Below are 14,166 nucleotides of genomic sequence, written 5' to 3'. Positions count from 1 at the left end.
ATTATTTTTTTAATGTTTACTTTTGAGAGAGAGAAACACAGAGCGTGAGCAGGGGAGGGTCAGAGAGAGAGGGAGACACAGAATCTAAAGCAGGCTCCAGGTTCTGAGTTGTCAGCACAGAGCCCGTGCAGGGCTCGAACTCACAAACTGCGAGATCATGACCTGAGCTGAAGTCGGATGCTTAACGGACTGAGCCACACAGGCTCCCCTTTATGAACATTATTATTATTATTATTATTATTATTTTTAAAGTGCATCTATGACAATCAGTCACAAAGTTTTTCAGTGCCAAGTACCAGTTGGTCATGAAACGTGAGTGAGCTTGAGGCACTGTCCATTCCTAAGGTTCAGCCAGAGATTGGCCAGAGCATTGGAACACCTCTGCTTAGGAAGGCTGTTTCCCTCCCTCCTTTCCCTCACCTTTTCGTTTGGTGTTTGGCTGCACGTGGCTGGAATGCTTTTGATCATTTTGCAAGTCAGGAGAACCAGTGATCTAAAACTATGCCAGGATCCTAAGTAGTCCTGTCTGTCCATTTCAGGCTGCTGGTTGGTAGGTCCCTCTCAGGGCCTTCATTCCTCCTCCTGTGACTCCCAGAACGTTGATCAGAAGGTCAGAGCATCATCACCTCTAACTCTTTGAACTAATGCCTGGCTGACACTGGAACGTCCAGCCCGGTCTCTTTGAAAATCACTCACAAAAAGAGCTTCTGCAGGGCTTCATAAAACCTGGAATTGCTGTGAAGATGTCTGATCTTTATAATCCAGGCAGTGAGCATTGAAGGGAAGCTTCCAGGAGGCAGTTGGGTGCTTACAATCCAAGCAATCAGTGGTTGAATTAAAACGCAAGCTTGAAGCTCCATAACCCTGGGTGGAAAGAGAAGCTAAGGACTGGTTGAGATAGCTGGTGGCTGCACCGGTACCCATAGGGCTGAGTGTGTCCCCCGGTCCAGGAAGCTGGTGACACATGGGGGTCAGGTAACATCCTTGGCCCGTGCCCCCAAGTAGGAAGCTGAGCAGCATATCCTTGACCGTCATCTGAAGCCTGTGTATGGATCACAGGATAGGACCTGTGTATGCAGGAAGAGGAGGGGGACAAGGAATATGACAGTGGGGAGACAGAATCTGGAGTCCAGATAGACTCGAGAGCACTGCTTCTGGAAATGGTGGGCACTGAGGTGCTAGAGAAGGGAGCGAATTGGCCGCTTGTTCCACTCTGTGAACTCGGTTCCTGATCTGGAGATTTCTTCATTTTGGCTTTGTTTGACTTGGTTTTGACCTCCCTTCTGTTGTTGCTGCTGCTACTGGCAGCACTTAGCCCGTTGATTCTTAAGCCTGGTTCTTTTTCCTGGACCTGGACAGGCTGATTTTCAGCACCACCTCCACGGCATGAAGATGTCAGGGTACCAGGTCTTAGCAGACAGCACTTCGAGCGTGTCTGGCTGCACCTGGGTGAACGTTGTCCTCTCCTGACTCTGTTTGGGTGGTGGGGGGTGGCCAGGTGGCCCACTGAGGGGCGCAGCAGGTACATGCCCGAGGTGGTCAGACTCAGCCCATTGACTGGGTAAGGCGGTTGCTTAAGAGACCCTGCTAACGTTTGGGCGTGCAACGTGCAGTGTTTGGAAGTACCCTCTCGATTGGGGGTACCCAGCTAGAAGGTCTGTCTTCTCCTGGGGTGGGCAGGTTCTGGGTCCTTGGTAGGTGGGTTTAGAGTGATGGAGCTAAGGGCAAGGCAGACAGACAGAGGTGCTGTTCTGTAAGCATCCTCTTCCTATGTTTTCTTCTAGAAGTCGTCCAGCTTCAGGCCTTAGGATTCAGTCTCTAACCCACTTTGAGTTGACTTCTGCATGTGGTGTGAGATCAGGGTCCAGTTTCATTCCTTTGCATGAGGATATCCAGTTTTTCTGATTATTTATTGAAGACATTATCCTTTCCCTTTTGTGTCCTCTTCCTCCTGGCACTCTTATTGAAGATCAGTTGCGGGGTGTACGTGTGGGTGTATTTTTGGGCTCCCTCTTTGGTTCCATTCGTCTCTCCATGTCGGTCTTTACGCCAGGACCAGTTTGAGAAGAATTCACTTTAGTGCCTTTTAAAATATTTGGTAGAATTCACCAGGGAAGCTGTTGGTCCCATGCTTTTCTTTGTTGGGGCGCCTTGGATTACTGATTGAACTTCCTTACTAGTTAGAGATCTGTTCAAATTTTCTGTTTCTTCTTAATTTGGTCTCTGCAGATTGTGTATTTCTAGGATTTTTTTCCATTTCTTTTCCATTTCCATTTTTTTCCATTTTCCAGTTTGTTAACCTTGTTTGATCCTTTTAGTTTCTGTGGCATCAGTTATATTGTCTCTTCTTTCATTGCTGATTTTATTTATTTGAGCATTCTTTTTTTTCTTAGTCTAGCTAAAAGCTTGCCAATTCTGTTGCTCTTTTTAAAAAAAACAAGTTTTAGCCTTTTTTTCCCCTATTTGCTCTCTTTTTTAATTTATGCTCTAATCTTTATTCTTTCCTTCTTGCTGCTAACTTTAGACTTCAGTTTGCTCTTTTTCAAGTTCCTTGAGGTATAAGGTTAGCTTATTTATTTGGGAATTTTTCCTCTTTCTTAACGTGGGTGTTTGTCACCAACAACTTCCCTCTCAGTATTGCTTCTGTCACATCCCAGAAGTTTTAATATGTTGTGTTTTCATTTTCGTTTTTTTTTCCAAGATATTTTCTAACTTTCCTTTTGATTTCGTCCGTGACCCGTTGGTTGTTCAAGAGCGTGTCAGTTAATTTTCACATGCTTGTGAGTTTTCCCGGTTTTCCTTCTGCTTTTGATTTCTGGTTTCATTCCACTGTGGTCAGAAAATATACTTGGTATGATTTCAGCCTTCCTAAATTTGCTGTGGCGCATGTTTTCAAACAAGATATAAATTGTATCTGTTGAAAGAAAGTAGAGTTCCAAGGAACGCAGACTCTGAGAAGCAGATAAACACGCAGGAAGTTTACTAAGGAAGTTTTAGGATTAACGCCCGTGAAAGAGACGGAAGCAGGACTGGGCAGAGAGAGAGACTGGGCTGCAGTGCAGTCACAAGGAAGCCCTCAGCCCATCCCAAGGGGAGTGGAGAGGCGGGCTAGCCCTTCAGAATTGCCCCAGCTCTGGGTGAGGGGTCAGGCACTGAGCTGCCCCTGGAGAGGGGACATGACTTGGGCGAGGTGACCCTGCTCAGCTGAGAACTGTCAGCCTGCAGCACTCCCAGTGGCTGGGGGAGGAAGCCCTTCAGCGCTAAAGGAGACCTAGCGGCACAAAGATCTCAGGGTTCGCCGCGGTGCATGTTGTGTGTTCTGTTCTTGCCTTCTTGGCCCAATACTATTTTATTTAAGGTTTGCTTATTTTATTTTGAGAAAGAGAGAGTGTGAGCAGGGGTGGAGCAGAGAGAGAGAGAGAGAAAGAGAGAAAGAAATTCGAGCAGGTTTCACACTAAGCCAGATGCAGGGCTCCATGTCACAACCGGGAGATTGTGACTTGAGTCGAAGTCAAGACTTGGCCGCTTAACCGACTGAGTTACCCAGGTGCCTCTCAATTTTACGTTTTTTGAGATTTGTTCATATTAATGTCCGTAGCTGTAGTCACCCATATTAATGGTCTTACAATATTCAGGTTTTTTCCTAAATATTTACTTAGTTTTGAGAGAGAGAGGGAGAGAGATAGAGTCTGAGTGGGGGAGGGGTAGAGAGGGAGGGAGAGACAGAAGCAAGAAGCAGGTTCCAGGCTCTGAGCTGTCAGCACAGAGCCTGACGCGGGACTCGAAGCCATGAACTTTGAGATCATGATGTGAGCTGAAGTTGGATGCTTAACTGACTGAGCCACCCAGGCGCCCCTACGGTATTCAGTTTTATAAATATGTCATAATTTTTAAATAGATTTCCCTGTTGACTGACATTGAAGTTTTGCAGTGTTTCACTGTTAAAAAAAAATGTGGCTATGAACATTTTTTATATATCTCCTTAATGTATGTACTTAGTTCATCAGGGTTATGTAACCAGAAAATTCCTGGGTCTTAGGATATGGACAACTTCAACTTTCATAACTACACTGTAATGAAGTTTCTCACTGAAGTGGTTTTACCTTGCTTTATACCCTTAAGACACTTGTCATTGTCAGACTAATTTTTCCAGTTTCATGGATATGAAATGGTATCTCAGTGTGGTTTTAATTAGAATTTTGTTGAATTCTGGTGAGATTGAGAATTTATGTGTTTGTTAGCTCCTGGGGTTTCTACTGTGAAGTGTGAATTCCAATTACGTGCCCATTTTCCTATTTTTTATTTTATTTTATTTTATTTTATTTTATTTTATTTTATTTATTTTATTTATTTTATGCTTTTTAAACAGTGTTTTAAATTTATTTTTAGAGACAGCAAGAGGGCAGGGGGTAGAGAGAGAGAGAGAGAGAGAGAGAGAGAATCCCAAGCAGTCTCTGCACTATCAATGCAGAGCCTGACATGGGGCTTGAACCCACAAGCCATGAGATCATGACCTGGACTGAGATTGAGAGCTGGACGCTTAACTGACTGAGTCATCCAGGTGTCTCTCTCTCTTTTTTTTTTTTTTAAGTTAATTTGTAGACAGTCTTTATATATTTTTCTTATCCATTCTTTGTTATCTCTGTGTGTATACTTTCCTCCTGGATTGGGGCTTAATTGTTCACTTTTGAAATAATACATTTCGCTGAATAAGAGTTTCCTTTAGATGCAGTCAGATTTAACTAGTCCTTTTCTTTGGCATTCTTTGTGTCTTATTTTTAAAATTCTTCCTTAGGGCTAGGTCGTATAGAAATATTCTCCTCCGTTTTCTACTACAAGTTTTGAAAGTTTTGCTTTCCACGGTTTCACCTGCAACCCATTTAAAATGGAGTTATGTGTCTGTTGGGAGGTCTAGAAACCTCATGTTATTTTTCTCTGGACAGCAGGTTTTCCTGGCAATGCTCGTGAACCGGTTCATCTTGGCTGCACCACAGTGCGGTGCGGTTCGGTGCTGTGGTCCATTTGTGGAGACCTTTTGGGGGTTATCTTATGCTCTGGTCTACTTGTTTTTTTCCCCCGCTCCAATTTCACACTTTCTTTATTGTCTTTATTTCTGTGTTGTGTTGTTTTTTGGTAGAACCAATCCTCCCCTCTCTTTGTTCTTCTTTAAAACTGTTGTTACTTTTTGTCTTTTGATCTCTGATACGCATTTTAGAGTTGCGTCCAATGAAAAACCTTCCTTTGATTGAGTTCATGCGCTGAATTTATAGATTAATTTGAGGAGAATTGGCATCTTTGTAGAACAGTGGGTGTTTCCCAGTGTTTTCTTTTTTTTACTGTTTATTTATTTATTTTGAGAGAGCAAGCACGAGCGGGGGAGGGGCAGAGAGAGAGAGAGAGAGAGAGAGAGAGAGTCCCCAAGCAGGCTCCACGGTGTCAGCCCAGAGTCCGGTGGACACTTAAGTCGGGCACCCGGGTGGCTTGAGTCGGTTGAGCGTCTGGCTCTTGCTCTTGGCTCAGGTCAGGATCTCACAGTTCATGAAATCAAGCCCCATGTGGGCTCTGTGCTGACAGTGTGGAGTGAGCCTACTTGGGATTCTCTATCTCCTCTCTCTCTGCCCCTCCCCCATTCTCTCTCTCTCTCTCAAAAGTAATAAATAAACATTAAAAAAAGAGCGAGACGCATAACCAACTGAGCCCACCCAGGCGCCCCTCACTGTTTTCTTTAATACCCACATGTAGGTCCTCTTACTGTACACAACATTTTTGTAACTTACCTTTCTACTTGAATACACTTTCATGTTAATAAATAAATGTCTCCACCAACAATTTAACAACTACACGATAATCCACGTGGCTAGAGAGTCATTTATTTAATCGTGACCGTATTGACATTTAGATGAACATGTTTCACAGTGATTATTCTGGAACTCCATCTTTCTCATGACAAAATTATACATGCAGCTACGTTTTATTCTAGTACTGCTGGGATATTGTATATAATTAAGTATTTATCTGAGATGTGTTCAGGTGTAAGGTGCGAGAAAAGTATCTAACTGATTTCCTCCCCATATGGTTAACCAGTTTTCGTGTACTTTGTCCTTTTGGTTTGACTGTCTTTGCCTGTTTTGTGTCACCACCCAGCAGCCATCAACAGTGCACACCGTAAACGTTTGAGTAAGTGAACCAGTTTTTAATGTTTGCTTTATTTTCAGAGGTGTTTTCTTCTGTGTTGACCTGTCGGTTCAAGCCAGTACCACACTGTTGGAATGATCAGAGCCACTGGAATAAGACTCCCCTCTCCTCCTCCTCCTCCTCCTCCTCCTCCTCCTCCTCCTCCTCCTTCTCCTTCATCATCATCATCATCATCATCATCATCATCATCACACTTTTTCAGATTTTCCTAGGCTATTTCTGCACCACTTTTTCCCCCCTGAACTTTAACTAATTGGCCACTGTCCCTTTAAAACGGTTATAATTTCGATTGACAGTATATTCATTTTCTGAAGAAATTTGAAGATGTTTATATGTAAAGTTTCTGGCCTAATAAGTACTGCATGTTCCTCTAGTTTGTAGATTCTGGAATTGTTGGGTTAGAGAAGATAAATCCCCAGATTTCCTTTTCGATTGAAATTCAGGGCAATTAAAGAAATTCGTTGCAGCCAACAGAATCCTAGCACATGTTTATTCTGTAAAGACAAAACGTTTTTCTATATTGAGCTGCACTTCAACGGCTTTGCCTCCTTCTTAAAAAACACAGCTCACATGGTACCACACGCTCCCTGTCCGGACAGATACTTGCAAATAGGTAACAACTGACGTGCTGTTTGGTCAAAGACCTGGTTTTTCTTTAATATGGCCTACCCTCTCCCCTTTCTCCCACCAACCCTTAAAGGAATTCTGTGCCCCCACTTCTCTGGTTTACCTTTTTTAGGGTAAAGAAATAGGCTACAAAGCTCGTGGGCACGAGGGAAGTCTGCATAACTCTTTTTCACACCTGCTTGGATTCTGGCAGTGGTATTTGCTAAGTGGGGATGAAGGCTGGTTTGTCATGTGTTCTCGCAGAGCACTGATGGCTGCAGGCCAACCCATTTAGCCTTTGTTTTTTTTTCTTGCATAAAACTGCCTATTTTTCACTTCAGATGGGGGTGTTAGGCACTTGAGAGATGTTTGTTCTTGTCACATGCACGCCATCTGTGATCTCCTGGCATCCTACGCAGGTTCCCAAGTTGGCCAGAGTGTCCGCGGGTCAGTGCACCGGATGGTCAGGGTCCTAGCCTATGTGTGTTGGTGGAAGCAGTGCTACTGAACACACTCAAGTATCCGACTGGGGCTGTGGACTCAGTTTTGGAAAGTTTGAAGAAGCCCTTTATGTAGAATAATTTCGGCCTTGAAGAAAAGTCACAAAGATAGTACAGAGAGCTCCCATATGCCCCTCACCCCATTACCCCAACGGCTGCTTCTTACATTATCCTGCGACATCTGTCACAATTAAAGAGCAAGCGTTGCTACGTTACAATTAACTAAAACCTGCACTTTGTCCACATTTCACTGGTTTTTCCCTAACGTCGTTTTCCTGTTCTGGGATCCACATTCCATTTTATTGTCCTGTCTACTTCACTTCTTCTGGTCTGTGACAGTTTCTCAGACTCTCCTTGTGTCTGATGACATTGTCAGTTTGGGGAGTACTGGTCAGATACCTTGTAGAATTTCCCTCAGTTTGGGTTTTTCTCATGTTTTTCCTGATTGGACTGGAGTGATGGGCTTTTGAGAGGAAGACCACAGAAGCGAAGTGATAGTCCTGCCACATTGTATGAAGGGGACATGCCTTGTCCCTCATGATGTTGACCTTGATCACCCAGCCAGGGTGGTGTTGCCAGGTGTAAATTTCTTTCCCACCTTCTTCCATTCTCTGCTCTTTGGAAGCGAGTCGCTAAGCACAGCGTAGACTCAATTTAAGAGTTTCGTTAACTGTCTCATCTATCTGTGCCCTATTATGTCTAAGCCACATCTATTATTTTGTTGTACTCCAAATGCATAGATTTTGTGTTTAAAGCCTTAAGAATAAATAAAAGTTTCCTAGGCTTAAGTGGGATTTGAAGTATCTAGTAGCTGTATTGAGTCTTCATTCCATTCCTTTTATGTTTGGTTTATTGGTTTTATTAAAAAAATCTTCATACCCTGGGGGCACCTGACTGGCTCAGTCTGTGAGCGAGTGACTCTTGATCTCAGGTTGTGAGTTCGAGCCCCACATGGGGCATAGAGCTTACTTTAAAAAAAAAATTGTAAAAATCTTCATACCCTGTATGCTATCTCCTGTACCACACAGCCTACTTTGTTCTGCTCAGATGGTTGCACAGCCTGTACTTTATTCTTCTAGCACAAGGAAGCCTCGTGTCTCTCTTACTGTTGGGAAAAAAAGTTTAGCATAAGAACATTTTTATCCATACTGAAGCTTATCTAGTAAACACTGCAAGATACTTAATTCTACTTAATGTGATGGAAATCTTTCTATTATAAAATTGTGTTAAACATTTATGAGTTTTAATGCTCTCCGACACCTGTCCTAATATCATAATAGGCTAGCCTACCACACGCCTTGGCCCCCTGGAAAGCAGCTGAACCTTAGGAGTTGAGATTACAGATCACTTGTTGTGTTGTTTGTGGGGTAAATTTCTTGATGACTTTGATTTTTTGTGTGTCTGATTACTCCTTTCGGACACAACTCAAATGACTTTATTTACGTTTCAAGTCAGTTTCTAAGAATTTAAAAAGGAAAAAAGAATTTAAAAAGAATGATGTATTATTGTTTTAGCATCTGACAGGAATGTTCTTGAAATGATCTGTAAATTGGGTTTTTGTTCATTGAATCAACATTTTATGTGCTCTAAGGGAACTTACTGTTTCAGAAAATCTTGTGAGAAATTTGTGATGCTCCAGAATGATCAGTTTTGCAAATCCACATCTGCAGACCCTTAATTTCATCAACAGGTGTGGATGTTTCATTTAGCTGGACTGGTTAGAGTGTGTTTCCAGAACATTAGACCTTCATGTTCCTACTTATTGTGAGCTTATTTTTAAGAAACCATTTTAAGTATGTTCTAGTATTTTGTCTTTCAGTCAGTCTTAGAGTTCAGTACTGGGGGAGGGGGGAGAGTTCAAAAAATACATTTTAAGAGAGTTTTTGCTCACTTCATGGTTATTTGGTATGACGACTCAGAAACAGAATAACGTTTTGAATCGACCACAGGGGAAATCCTTTCCCTGGCCCCTCAAGTCTACTTTCAGTCCAGTCAGAAGATTCTTAAATTCATGTGGGGGATTCCCACGTGCTCTATTATAAGTCTCCCTGAAAGTTTTCATAGATGTGTAGAATGTCGGCTCGAATCACATACGTTTTATGTCTCGGTGTGCGAGGGCCGTTCAGTGTACCGTTCCTTTGTTTTAATATTACTCATTCTTTTTTCTAAGTGTGGATGTGCAAGAGTGAGAAAGGCTGAGTGGTATAAAATGAAATATAAAAAAAATGAATTCACTTGTTCTCAGGTAGGCTAAAGATCTATTAAATGTAAGATCTTTGGGTGAATACTAGCTCTTCTGTAGTGAGTAAAGAGAACTCTAGAACTTTGGAGACGGGAGCCCCCTTGCCTGCCTTCCACGGCACTAACTGTGTCCTCCCTGGCTAGCCGTGGTTGTCCTGTCCTTTGTGCTCAGAGTAAGGCATATTTTTACTGCTTAGATCTGGCAGATGGGCTTCCCGCAGTTACTATTCAGGTCAGTGTCTAAGGTCTTGAAGCGATCTTCAAAAAAATGATAAACACTGAGCCCTTTTTGGGAGAATATACTGGATGAAGAGCCATGACATATTGTGAGCAAGTCAGCCAGAAAAAGTGTGTGTGGACCACCTGTGCCGTGCCCTGTACTTGCCTGAGCTTGTGTGAGGGGACCCCATGGCTTGTGTAGGGACAGCATTATGTTTACCCTTCTGTCCGTTCAGTCACCCTGCCCCCCCAGGATCATGTGTGACAACCCCCAGCAGTAGACAGGAGCCTGCCATCAACCCTACCATCTACTAACAAACTATAGAAACGATCCCTGAAAGTGTAGTCTTCAACCCTACCGTCTACAAGCACACTTGGGAGGTTTTCCTCCATGAGAGGAAGACTCGCATCTGTGTGCAGAAAGCAGCCCCTGGGCCTGGTCTGCCCTGTCCTGCAGCACCTGCACAGGCCTCAGCGGGTTTGTTCTCAGGGAGGGTGCTCCAGAGGGAGGAAAGGTTGGGGGAAGTGGGTGGGCGACAGAGACTGCCTTTCCCCTACGGCATTGAAAAGTCCTCCCAGCCCTGTTCCAAAGCCAGCAAACGGTAAAATAGAATTCCTCCTGAATTGTCATGGTTCATTCTCCACCTTTACATCCCCAAAACTTACCTAACATGTTTTCATGGAAAACTAAATTTTTACGTTCTTGTGCCAAGAAGACTCAGATCTGGGAGGATGCTTTAACATTGTTATCCATCTTTAATTTCCCCCTTTTACATTTTACTTCTCCTCTAAAACCCCCTGTATTTTTCCTCTAGTTGTAAAATTTCAGGAAATCTCCCATTTAAGTCAGCTGCTGTTGGCCTGTCTGTGCTCTTTCTAGTGGCTTTGGTGGCGTTCAGGTTTAAGTGGCCCTGTGTGACAGGTGTGCGAGATTGTGCTGCCCGGGCTGCCTCGTGGATTCCCGTTCCACCCCGGTGCAGAGGGAGGCCGTCTTCAGAACCAGCGTGCCTCTCAGGCATGGTTTCTTAAGCTGCACAGTCATTACCTCTTTCAGTGAATTTTTTTCAGCTTCATCTCTCTCCTTAACACTAAGATGCAGAAACGTCAGTCTTAACGTCAAGTTATCCATCTGATTTTAACTTGATCCAAACTCAGAGCATCTAAAAGTGGGTTGCACTGGAGGATGTAACACCTTTGCCCGGAAGGTTGACTCCTGCCCTGGGCTGTTAGCATTCATTCATTCAACAGACGTTTAGGACGTGCTCATTTGGAGCCAGGCTCTGCGATGAGGCGGGTGTACAGAAACAAAAAGCTCCAGTGCTGTCTTCAGTAAGCTTCCAGTCTAGTGAGAGGAATGGAGTGCAGTGTGATAACAGCACTGGGGAGGGCGTGCAGTCCAGACACGCAGGACATCCTTCTGCAGAACCTGACATGAGACACCCAGGTTTGGGAGGATGGATACGAGTAAACTGGGAGAAGATGAGGGTTATGATACACTGGGAGAAGACAGAGAGCCAGGGGAAATGTCAGACTCTGGTGGTGCTCCTGGGGGGAGGTTGCTGTGTATTTAAAGGCCTACAAAGGCTAGAGACTAAGGAACATGCTGGAAACTGCAGGACATTAAGACCTGCTTGAGGTCAGGGTTTGTTAAAACTCCTCAGATAGTTTAGTTAAGAACACGTGCCAACATTGTATTAATAACAGTTTTGCAGTGCAAGGAAGAGGCCCCTGGTAGGTGGACTCAAAGATTCACTCTTAGTAGGGGTGGGGGTCTGTTATAGGAGGAATGATTGAATCATCATTGGGAAGAATATCTGGTGAAAAATCTTTAGACTCTAACTAGTCTAGTTGATAATTGATAGCCATCTAGGTGAATGGCAATGAGTTCGCCAGAACAAGCCTTAATCTTAAAGTTCATTTTAAAATTGCCTTAGAAAAAAGGATTTATCTGGAAAGCTGTTGATTTCTTCCCACTAGGATGTTATGCGTTATGGTTCTGTTCCAGATCGGGTTTGGGGCAGTTTTTCTTTAATAGGTTCAAGGTCACAGTGGAGTGCAGTCCAGTTTTCAGGGTGCTGCTGGTGAAGAGCTTTTTTAACGTACCTTGAGGAGAGTTTGGATTTTTATCCTGAGGGCAATAGGGAGCCGTTGCCTGTGAGAGGAGTTTAAACCCCAGCCATCAGCGTGGGTGTGGATTAGCTGCAGCGTGAGGCAGGAGCAGCAGGAGAGAAGCTAGCAGAAGGCTTTAATGTTCCCTCGAAAAACTGACGAGAGCTTTGAGTTCAGGCGTGTCTCCCCCTTGGCCTTCCCCACCTCTCCGCCTGGAGCAGCTCTGAGACCGCCTCGTGTGGTAGTTGGGGAGTAGAAGTTAGTAGTTGGTTTTCCTCCAGAAGAGTTGGTTTTAACTTACTCAGTTTAAAAAAAAAAAATTTTTTTTTTAACGTTTGTTCATTTTTGAGAGACAGAGTGGAACGGAGGAGGGGCAGAGAGAGAGGGAGACACAGAATCTGAAGCGGGCTCCAGGCTCCGAACTGTCAGCACAGAGTCTGACACGGGGCTCGAACCTCAAGATCATGACCGGAGCTGAAGTCGGATGCTTAACCGACTGAACCACCCAGGTGCCCCTAACTTACTCAATTTTAAATGGTGACTGCTCTCGTCACAGTGAAAGAAAATGTGATACTGTGAAGAAGATGCTGAGAAGGTTCTGGAAGCAGCAGCCAGGTTGAGGTAAGAGTTCAGAGAAAGGGGTCCAAGACCCTTGTGGACCTTGTGGCTCCGCCTCCAGGCCTGGGCCCCGTCGCCTGCCCTTCCCCCTCCAAGGATTTGGTCCCATCTCTGTCCTGAGACAGTTTCAGAACCTCGCTATCATCTGGCCTTGGCCTTGAGGCCGTTAGCGTATTCCTACTACAGTTTGCTGTGATTACAAAGGATTCTGCCCTTCCTCAGAAGTCTGCAGGCAGAACCTCCTTCAGTGCGTCTGCTGTGGTTAAAATAGAACCTTCAGAGATGCCCTTGCCCCAGGCCGCAGATCCGTTGGCACGGGGTGACCTGTGCTGTGTTTTCTTGTCACTATTCCCTGAAGTTGTGGTGTCATTCTGGGCAGAGGTGTAGACGCTTTGCAAGCAACATCAGGGAACCTGACCTGGGGGTAGTTCTTCAGTGTTTCTGGTGGTGGTGGTGGTGGTGGCAGGTCACATCCCTCTGCCTGTCCTCTCCCTTGTTGTGTCCGTGGCCTTACTGTTCCAGCGTCTTTTCTGGTCTCTTTCATGACCACGTTTAATCATTTTCATGTCAACATATTGCCGTGAAAATAATACTGCATAATTACTTGATGTAGATTGAATGGGCATATTTGAGAATCTACAATTCTCTCCTAAAGTTGATGTGAACAGGAACCTATTCTTAGCTTTTATTCCCATTAGAAATCTGTATTCAAAATACATAATTATTCTCCTTTTGTTTTTTAAATGTTATCCAGATTGCAAAAATACCTGCCTCTAAGAACTCAAGAGGACTTACTCTGTGGGAACAAGAGGTAGTGAGTCATACCTGCAAGCCCGGAAATGAGTTTATTTGAGCCTCTTTGAGGAGGTTTCCTAGGCAAGCATGGATGCAGTAATTAAAGGATGAGGAACTAGGGGGTGCGTACTTGGAGGTTTAATCCTCAGGTGATGTGCTCCTCGTCAGATTGAGACCTCAGTTTTTGTTTTGTTCATTAAAAATAATAAAAAAGCTTACTGCTTAATTACAGAAAAACACACTATTATTAGGGTGTGGGTGTGGGGGTGTGTGGGTGTGGTGCTTTAACCTTACCTTTTAAACACTTTCTCTGATGAGAATGTTCATATGTGTTAATGCTGGCTTATTTGGGAAAGTAGGAGAGAAGTTACTGCTTCAAGTGATTTCAGTTAGCCATGAAGTTATTTGGAAAAGCAGATGATGTTTTCGTGTGCCTGTATTTGAGTTGGTTACCATCAGAACTTGCAGCATGTGGAGAAGAGAAGCTTGCTAATCATTTGTTTCTTCTTTGTTCATGCTTGTATTTGTATGTGTCTGATGCTGGAGTTGCATCAGTCCACCTTGGGTTGTGCTGGCACATTCCGCCCTGGGACGTGAGGGCGAGAGTGGAAGGGCCATCCGTGAATTGGATTGGGACTCTTCCAGCAAGTAGACATAGCCCTGGCTTGCTAGAGATTTCCCTCTAACTCTTCACTCTCATCCTTTTTGTGTGGCTTTCTTCTTAGATGGCCATGAGGATAAGATAAACATTTCTCTTCCACTGTGAAACCCTAATGCTCCCAGACTTTACTTAACATGGACTTTCATTGAATTCCATTTTAACAAATACGGTGGCTTTTTGCATGGACCAGTGAAAGAGGAAAAGTCCTGCTATGTGACAGAC

The 14,166-nt window shown here is 44.0% G+C and overlaps 1 pseudogene; it reads right to left on the bottom strand.

The window, feature by feature from the left end:
- Positions 1-717: 717 nt before the first annotated feature.
- The window catches only part of LOC124523474 (homeobox protein OTX2-like), a 47,388-nt pseudogene continuing 33,939 nt past the window's right edge, over positions 718-14,166 (bottom strand).

Source organism: Lynx rufus, unplaced genomic scaffold (genome assembly GCF_022079265.1).
Source record: "Lynx rufus isolate CCGP_SWC_20201006 ecotype Redwood Valley unplaced genomic scaffold, mLynRuf1.p SCAF_4, whole genome shotgun sequence".
NCBI lineage: Eukaryota > Metazoa > Chordata > Mammalia > Carnivora > Felidae > Lynx > Lynx rufus.
This window is presented reverse-complemented; position numbering and strand designations above follow the sequence as displayed.